The sequence below is a fragment of the Marmota flaviventris genome, chromosome 9, assembly GCF_047511675.1.
Source record: "Marmota flaviventris isolate mMarFla1 chromosome 9, mMarFla1.hap1, whole genome shotgun sequence".
Classification (NCBI taxonomy): domain Eukaryota; kingdom Metazoa; phylum Chordata; class Mammalia; order Rodentia; family Sciuridae; genus Marmota; species Marmota flaviventris.
In genome coordinates this window covers 109,003,351-109,011,811 of record NC_092506.1, presented here as the reverse complement: position 1 = coordinate 109,011,811, position 8,461 = coordinate 109,003,351, and the positions used below count along the sequence as shown (strand labels likewise).

At 36.3% G+C, this 8,461-nt stretch overlaps 1 pseudogene; it reads left to right on the top strand.

Annotated features, from left to right (window-relative positions):
- Window positions 1-4,142, top strand: LOC114100658 (olfactory receptor 8B8-like; annotated as a pseudogene).
- Window positions 4,143-8,461: the final 4,319 nt, after the last annotated feature.

Genomic DNA, 8,461 nt, shown 5'->3' with positions numbered 1-8,461 from the left:
ATGGAGGTAGGAAAGATGGTGAAATGAGATGGATATCATTACCTTAAGTACATGTATAACTGCACATATGTTGCAACTCTACATCTATACTACAAGAGAAATGAAAAACTGTGCTACATTTATGTACAATAAACCAAAATCTATTCTGCTGTCATGTAAAACTAATTAGAACAAAAAAATGTGTTTTCTATGGAAATGTTAACAACTCTCAATTATGTGATTCAAGAACATGAAATGTTCCCAGGAAATTTGCATTTTAGCAAATCATGATGCCAGAAGACTTTTTATGTATAATTCTAAACTGGAGTTTAGGATGAAGGTCATTCTTTCACCTTTAAAACCACCAGTATGAATATGAACAAACCTGGAGTGAATATAGGGATATTTGGACCTTGTCCTGTATTGCAAAACTCTCTCTTCCCTTTCATTCTTCTGTTTGCATAACAGTCACATTATACTTACACATTACTTATCAAATAGTCATTCTTTCTCTGAGATGTGCCTCAGAATATTTTGCTCATTCCTGACTCTTTTTTTCCATTTTTTTGTTTGTGCATTATAGTTGTACATAATGGTGGGATTTTGTTGTGACATTATTTGTATATGCACAAAATATAATATTACAATTTGGCCAATATCCCCAATATTTCCCTTTTCCTCCCCTTCCCCCACTCCTAGGTCTCTTTCCTCTATCTTACCAGTATCCCAATTTTCCCGAAGACCCCCCCACACCCCCACACCTTTCTTTTCCTTTTTCCTCTCCAGATTTCACATATGAGAGAAAACATACAACTCTTGACTTTCTGAGCTTAGTATATTTTGTTAACATAAAGGTTTCAAGTTTCATATATATATATATATATATATATATATATATATATATATATATATATATATATTTTTTTTTTTTTTTTTTTTTTGTAGCAGGGATACAAGCTCAGAGGCCCTTGTGATTCAAGGGTGATGTAAACTCAGAGGCCTTTGACCATTGAGCCACATCCCCAGGCCTATTTTTTTTAAAAGCATTTTTTTTTAAATTTAGTTTTTAGTTGTACTTGGACACAATACCTTTATTTTATTTATTTATTTATATGTGGTGCTGAGGATTGAACCCAGGGCCTCGCACATGCTAGATGAGCGCTCTACTGCTGAGCCACAACCCCAGCATCCCCCAGACCTATTTTGTATTTTATTTAGAGACAGGGTCTCACCGAGTTGCTTAGCACCTTATTTCTGCTGAGGCTGGCTTTGAACTCATTATCCTCTTGCCTCAGCCTCTGGAGCCGCTGGGATTACAGGTTTTCTGAGCAATCTCCATATTTTTTTCCAGTATGGTTGCACCAATTTGCAGTCCCACCAGCAATGTCTGAGTGTACCTTTCTCCCCACATCGTTGCCAACATTTATTACTACTTGTATTCTTGAAATTGCAATTCTAACTGGAGAGAGAGGGAATCTCGGTGTGGTTTTAATTTGCATTTCTCTAATTGCTGAACATTTTTTCATATATTTGTTGACCATTAGTATTACTTCTTCTGTGAAGTGCCTGTTCAGTTAATTCATTCACTTTTGTTATTACGTTACATTATCTTCATCTCTCTAACACTGGTCATTCCTACCAATGCCACCATACAATTCTTCTAAGTCAGCACTGTGGTTATTTCAATCCTGTGACTAAAATAAAGAAAAATAAAAATAAAAACTTTGAGTGGCTCCCAATGCCCTCCTAGAGGGAGTGGGTTCTGATTTAGGAAACTGAGAGTTTCCTCTGCTACACTTACTCAAATTTGCTTCTGATATATTGGGACCTTATAGACAGCCTGTACAAGTCCTCAGGGTGACATTCAGGGAGGATATTTCATGTTATTATCATGAACGGAACTGTAAATGTAGGATAGATAAGATTTTTTTTAACTGAAATCTTTCTTTGAGCTCATCATCTTGGACCTGGAGGGCTCCTAGATGACCTTTTACAAGTCCAGCAGTGGCTTTTACTTGTCTTAGTGATGTTTTTCCTGCCCTGCATTCTTGTTTACAAATAAAAGCATTTATAGTACATAAGCCTTTGCCAGTGGAGCAAAAAGTCTGCGTGGTATCCAGTACAGGTTTCAGGAAAAATAGGAAAGGCATCCTCAACCATCCAACTTTTACTATATAAATATTTCTTAACTACCTACTGTACATGCTAGATACAATTACAGGTGCTGAAGAAACAGGATTGAAGAACAAAGAAAAAATCCATGAATTATGGAGCTTAATTTCAAATGTATGTGGGAACATATATTGAAGGAAGACACATATATTTATCTATCTATCTATCTATCTATCTATCTATCTATCTATCTATAGATATCTGTTTATATTTATCTATATCTGTATCTATCTATTTAGATAGATATAGATAGACAGATATAGATATAGATAGATACAGGTTGGATAAGATCTTTTAACTGCAAAACCTGATCTCTGGGGAAAACAGGTCTTCCAAATTTTTAATCAGGCCCCTAGTATTTCCAAACTCATAAAACCTCTTGGGTCATATTAGTAGATGGCTTTTATGGTAACAGTGGAACCTATTTACTACCTTGTAGGGTGAATAGCACAGTGGGCAAAGCCACCATCAAAATCATGTTCTGTAATTCATAGCTTCTCAGAGCCTGAAAGACTGAGGGTTGTGTGCTGAATTCCTCTGTCCAAAATTCATCCCAAACAAAAGCAATAACATCAAAAGAAGAAAAACTCTTTTCTGGGCTGTGCCCCTCTAAAATTTATCATAGTTATCTATCATTCTCTGAGAATAGAGCAGAAGTGTTATCAAGAGCCTCTCCTGAAGTCCTGATGCAGAAGGGTGAGTGCTGAATTGTACCTATCCTGCTGTTCTTCCAAACCTCATTTGTGGGAGCCAGAGAGTCCTTGAAAAACCTCATCTGCTCCCTGCTGAGACCACCGTTGATCCTGTGGGTGGGAGCTGAACCTTATCCTCTCAGAAATTGCCTTGTGTGTTTTTAAAAAAATATTCATATTTTATATATCTTGAAGATTATAAAATGGAGAAAACAGACACAGATAAAGGTGAGCTTGAGTTCATCTCCCCATCTGGGTCTCCATCTCATTATATTGGGTCTGGGTGGAGAGAGCTGGGTTCTCATTTTAATGTTACTATTTCTTCTTTTCTCACAGACTTGTCTCAGGGGGGAATGGTCTCAGGCAGTGGCTCTTCAAGTGACCCAGTTTATCCTGCTGGGTTTAACACAACAGCCAAAGCTCCAGCTGCCTCTCTTCCTCCTCTTCTTAGGAACCTACTTGGTCTCTGTGGTGGGGAACCTGGGCTTGATTGTTCTGAATCCTCACCTGCACACTTCCATGTACTACTTCCTCTTCAACCTTTTCTTCACAGATCTCTGCTACTCATCCGTCATTACCCACCCCCCAGTCCCCCCCACCGCCAATGCTGATGCGCTATATATAAATCAGAACATCATCTCTTATGCAGAGTGCATGGCTTGGCTCTTTTTCTTCTGCTTCTTTGTTTCGACGAGTGCTATATTTTGACATCAATGGCCTATGATCGATATGTGGCCATCTGTAAGCCTCTGCTTTACAAGGTCACCATGTCCCATCAAGTCTGCCTCTTGCTGATGGTGGGTGTGTATGCCATGGAGCTTGTGGGTGCCATGGCCCACACTGAATGCATGGTAAGACTCAGCTTCTATGAAAGCAACATCATTAGTCACTACATATGTGACATCCCTCCTCTCCTGAAGCTCTCCTGCACAAGCACCTCCATCAATGAGCTGGTGGTTTTCATTGTGGTGGGTGTCAATGTTATAGGGCCTAGCCTTATCATTTTCATTTCTTACACCTTGATCCTCTCCAACATTTCCAGCATCTGTTCCACAGAGGGCAGGTCTAAAGCATTCAGTACCTGCAGCTCTCATATTATTGCTGTTTCTCTTTTCTTTGGAGCATTAGCATTTATGTACCTTACACCTTCTCCTACTGGGTCTTTGGATCAAGATTAAAGTATCCACAAATTTTTATATTGTTGTGGGACCAATAAGGAACCCTGTCATCTACAGTTTGAGAAACAAAGATGTCCATATTGCATTGAGAAACACTTCAAAGAAAAGAATGCTCTTCTGATGTGATGGGAGGGGAGGGGAAGGGAAGAGGGGATAGGAAGGGCAGCAGAATAAAATAGACATTATTATTGCTGTATGTATATAGGTGACTGTATGACCAATGTGATTTTGCAACCTGTACAATCAGAAAAATGAGAAATTATGCCCCATTTGATTCAAATATATGAATTGTCAAGATCATTGTACTGTCATGTGTAACTAATAAAAAAATAAAAAAGAAAATGCAGGATCTGTATCCTTAAAACCATAATTTTTGAAACAAAAAGGAGGGCAAACTAATAAAGATAAGTTAATAAACTATAAAAAATGCATTGTGCTGTCATATATACCTAATTAAAATAAATTAATTAATTTTTAAAAAAGAAAAGGATGCTCTTCTAAACAGAAACTTTGTTTCTTATACATGTCAAATCTTATGTTGGGCAAATGATATTTAAAAGCATGAAGGTTGTAGATTAGTGATAGAATGCTTGTCAAATGTCCATGAAGCCCTGGATTTGATCCCCAGCACTAAAACCCAGCAGCAATAGCAGCAACCACTACCCAAAGAATGATGGAGAGAATAGTAAAAAGAATAAATGCAAATGATTTAAATTACACAAAATTAAATTAATTATAGAAATTATTTCATAAGTGAAGATAATATGTAGATGTGAGTTAGTCCATCATCCTTTCAGAGTAGAAAGAATAGTTCATTCTGTCATTTTTTAGTTTATTTTCAGAAATTCCATATATGTGTGCGCGTGCGTGTGTGTGTGTGTATTTTTATTTTATTTATTTATCTATTTTTGTAGTTCCTGGGAATTAAACCCAGCTCTTTGTGCAAGCTGACTTCCAGTGAGCCACACAGAAATTGTAGTTTTAAATAGAAAAAGTTGAATGATAATAAACTCAGAAATGATAAAATCGTTATTTTTTTAAATCTTTTTTTCCTTTGTTGTGCATCAAATCCAGGGCCTTGTATGTGCTAGATACAAGCTCTACTGCTGAACTATGCCTCCAGCACAGCTGTGAGATTTTGACAAGGACATATGTCGAATTCCTGAAAATGTATGTCATGGAGATAATGATTTGGCAGACTTAGTGTCAGTAATTTCTTTATCCATTTAATAAACCACTGTTAAGTGTTGTAGGAAACTGTGTTTTGGCAAATTTCTTTGTTTCTATAAAGGGGAGAGATATGGATCTCTGGTCAGTTCTCTTTAGCCTCAAGGGAATGTGATATAGTGAGGCCAAAAAAATTTTTTTTTGACTCCAGTTCCTAAGGACAGGAAATGAAGTAGCCACTCAGACCAGCCAGGATAAAGGGGACCTCCTCTAAATTTACCTCTAAGACTTCTGGGCAAAAATGTGAGTAGGAGGACATTCTGTTATCTTTCTTTACAAGCAGTTTGCTGCTGCAAATGTTTACCAACTCCCAGTAGAGGAATTTTTGCCCTTTATTCAAATAGGTTTTGTAATCTTAATTCATTAACAACCAGGTCTTTCTCTTTAACATCTTCACTTTCATTTTTTTTTCAGAGTTTTATATGATACAGATGATGTAGTTTATTTAGTCAGCAGGCATAGACTGAGAATATATTCTGTTTTAGACATCAAAGCATCCAGGCAGTTTTAAACATAAAAAAGACAGTGGTGAGGAAGACAGAAAATACCTGTGCTTTCAGAGGGCTAATTTTCTATGGTAAGGTGCACAGGAGGTGCAGGTGGGCAGGAGGGTGAGGTAGCTGATAAGCAAAAAATATATACACACACACATGTGAATATATCAGAAAATGCTATACAAAATTTCAAATTAAGATGATGGTACAGAAAGTCACTGTGTTTTACTTTGGAATGGGTGATTATGAGGGGATTTTTTTGAGGAGGTGGCATATGAGCAGAGACAGCACTGACAGAGGAAGACAGTCACCTGTAGACCATTTCCCTCACAGGGTAGAGCTGGGTCACAGTCCCAGAGGCAGTAAAAAACCTTGATGATTATGAGGGATAGAAAATAGACCAACATGTCTGTGGTGTGGTTGAAGTGTGTGTGGTACATAGTTAATTAGGAAATGGGGATTTGCAAGGGAAAAGAGTGGGTGTTTTTAAAGCACAATAAAAATTTATGTGTTATTAATCACACAAAGGATGGCTTTCTTTCTCCTCCTCTGTTTTGAAGTCCTCTGTTCTTTGTCTATGTCATTTTAACTGATCTGGGAAAAATGTTAAGGGTTCCATGAATAATTTATAGTGAAATTTGTGAAATGCTGTACTTTAAATAACAACAAATTTCCATGAACTGCAGGAGGTAAGATGATTTTTTTTCTAATTTTGCATACCTGAAAGATGAGTCAGAGGTTCTAGATGTCAAGTGGTACTTGGAAGAGCCCTGAATCCTGTGTTTTCACCATATTGGTACAAGTATCCCAAAGTGGAAGGACCACTGGAATTGGTACCATGTGATCTGGTTTGGCTCCAGATTCTTGCAATTTTTGTGTTTATGTTCTCTCAGTCTTAGTGTCTGCATGGAGAACATTTCAAAGTGTGTGGTGCAGCTGAAATGAAGTGGCACATGTTTAGAAAGTGCTCTCTATGGTTAGTGTAATGATTTTTCAAAGGATAGATCATACTCAAGGGATACTAAGAAACACACTTCTTTTCATGTAACTTTCTTTAAATCAGCATGCACATTATACTCTGTGACATCTTAACTGTTGGCCTGCTGGTAGTTCTGACATAACTGTCATTGCTTGTGCCTGTACAAACTTTATCATATGTTTCAATGTTGCTGTCATTGCAGTGAATCAGGAGAATTGGTGATCACACATGTAAGTAGTTGAGTTCATTGCCATTTAAGAGTATTTTGTACATATATTATTTTCTTTAACATATGAATTTAATTTTATGTTTTCTTTAGGTGCAACTTAAATTAAAGGAATAATATAGTGCTAAAGTATAAAGTTATCACACATACATGAGACTATGGAAAAAAGAAAATGGGATAGAATTTTCTAATAACTAAGAAATATTCTCTTTCCTTCTATTTTATTTTATTTTTTTAAACTGGGGGTAGAAATCAGTGCTTTGCTCATGCTAGGAAAGCCCTCTACTTCTAAGTCTCAATCCCAGCTGGAAATATACCTTATTAGTAGAATAGTCACAGTTTGTTTATTCATCAATCCATTCATTCATTGTGAAACAGTACTTGAAAATACAAAATATCTATAATTTGACAAACCTTGGTCATAATTTCTGAGACATTTTAAAAAAATGCCTTACATATAAAAAGCCATATACTGAAGGCAAGATAAATTATTGAATTTTCTGTAACATAGGAATATCTATAAATGTCAAAAGTAGTATCTTTTTAAAGTATACCATAGAAATGCTAAGCAGCACGTGACTTCATGCTGATGAATGGTTGACAACCTCTTACTCTCAGAAATACAAAACATGATATCACATTCATCAAGTTTTGACACTGATATTTCAGTGAAATTCTACTTTACCTTGTTTAGTGAACAGTGGTTGTTATGGGCTTACTTATGTCCCTGCAAAATCAGGTGTTGGTGCTCCTCCCCCTAATACTTCATCCTTTGATTGTACTTACATACTAGGTATTTAGTGTGATTAATTTAAGTGAAGCTTTTGGGTGTACCATAATCTGATTTTACTGGAATCCTTATAAGAAGAGAAAATTTGGATGCATAGACATCAAGAGTGCACATACACAGAGAAAAAACCAGCAAGGACACAGGAAAGGAGCAGATATCTTGAAACCAAGCAGTGAAACCTCAGAAGATAACATATCTGATGACATCTTGACTGGGAACTTCCAGCCTTCAGAACGCTGAGAAAATAAGTTTCTAATTTTTAAGTTACTCTGTCTGTGGTATTTGGCAGACCTAGAAAACTAATACAAAAATAAAATATAATTTTCTCTTGTTAAGGGAGTATACTGAGAAAAACAAAAGAGTAAAACAAAGAAAAAATAAAACAGACCAAAAATCTTAAATGTTGACAGTACTCGATTTAATGCAAAGACAGATAATTCTTCTTTTTTTAAATTGAGCTGCTAGGGAGTCAAGTATAGTCATTTTGGGGTCCATTCATGGTAACCAAAAGTGTTACCCTAAAAGGCAAGTTGATGTAAACCAAGTGTAAGAACAGTTTATTTAAGCCACAAAGTGTCTTGCCACCCAAGGCAAACACTTATTCTAGTTGCCAAAATAAGTTTCTACCAAAATGAAATCCAAAGTGTCTGCATTTTAATATATCAAAAAATAAAATGGACAAGAAGTTTACAGCAAACTGGTTGTTACAATTGCATTGATCTAT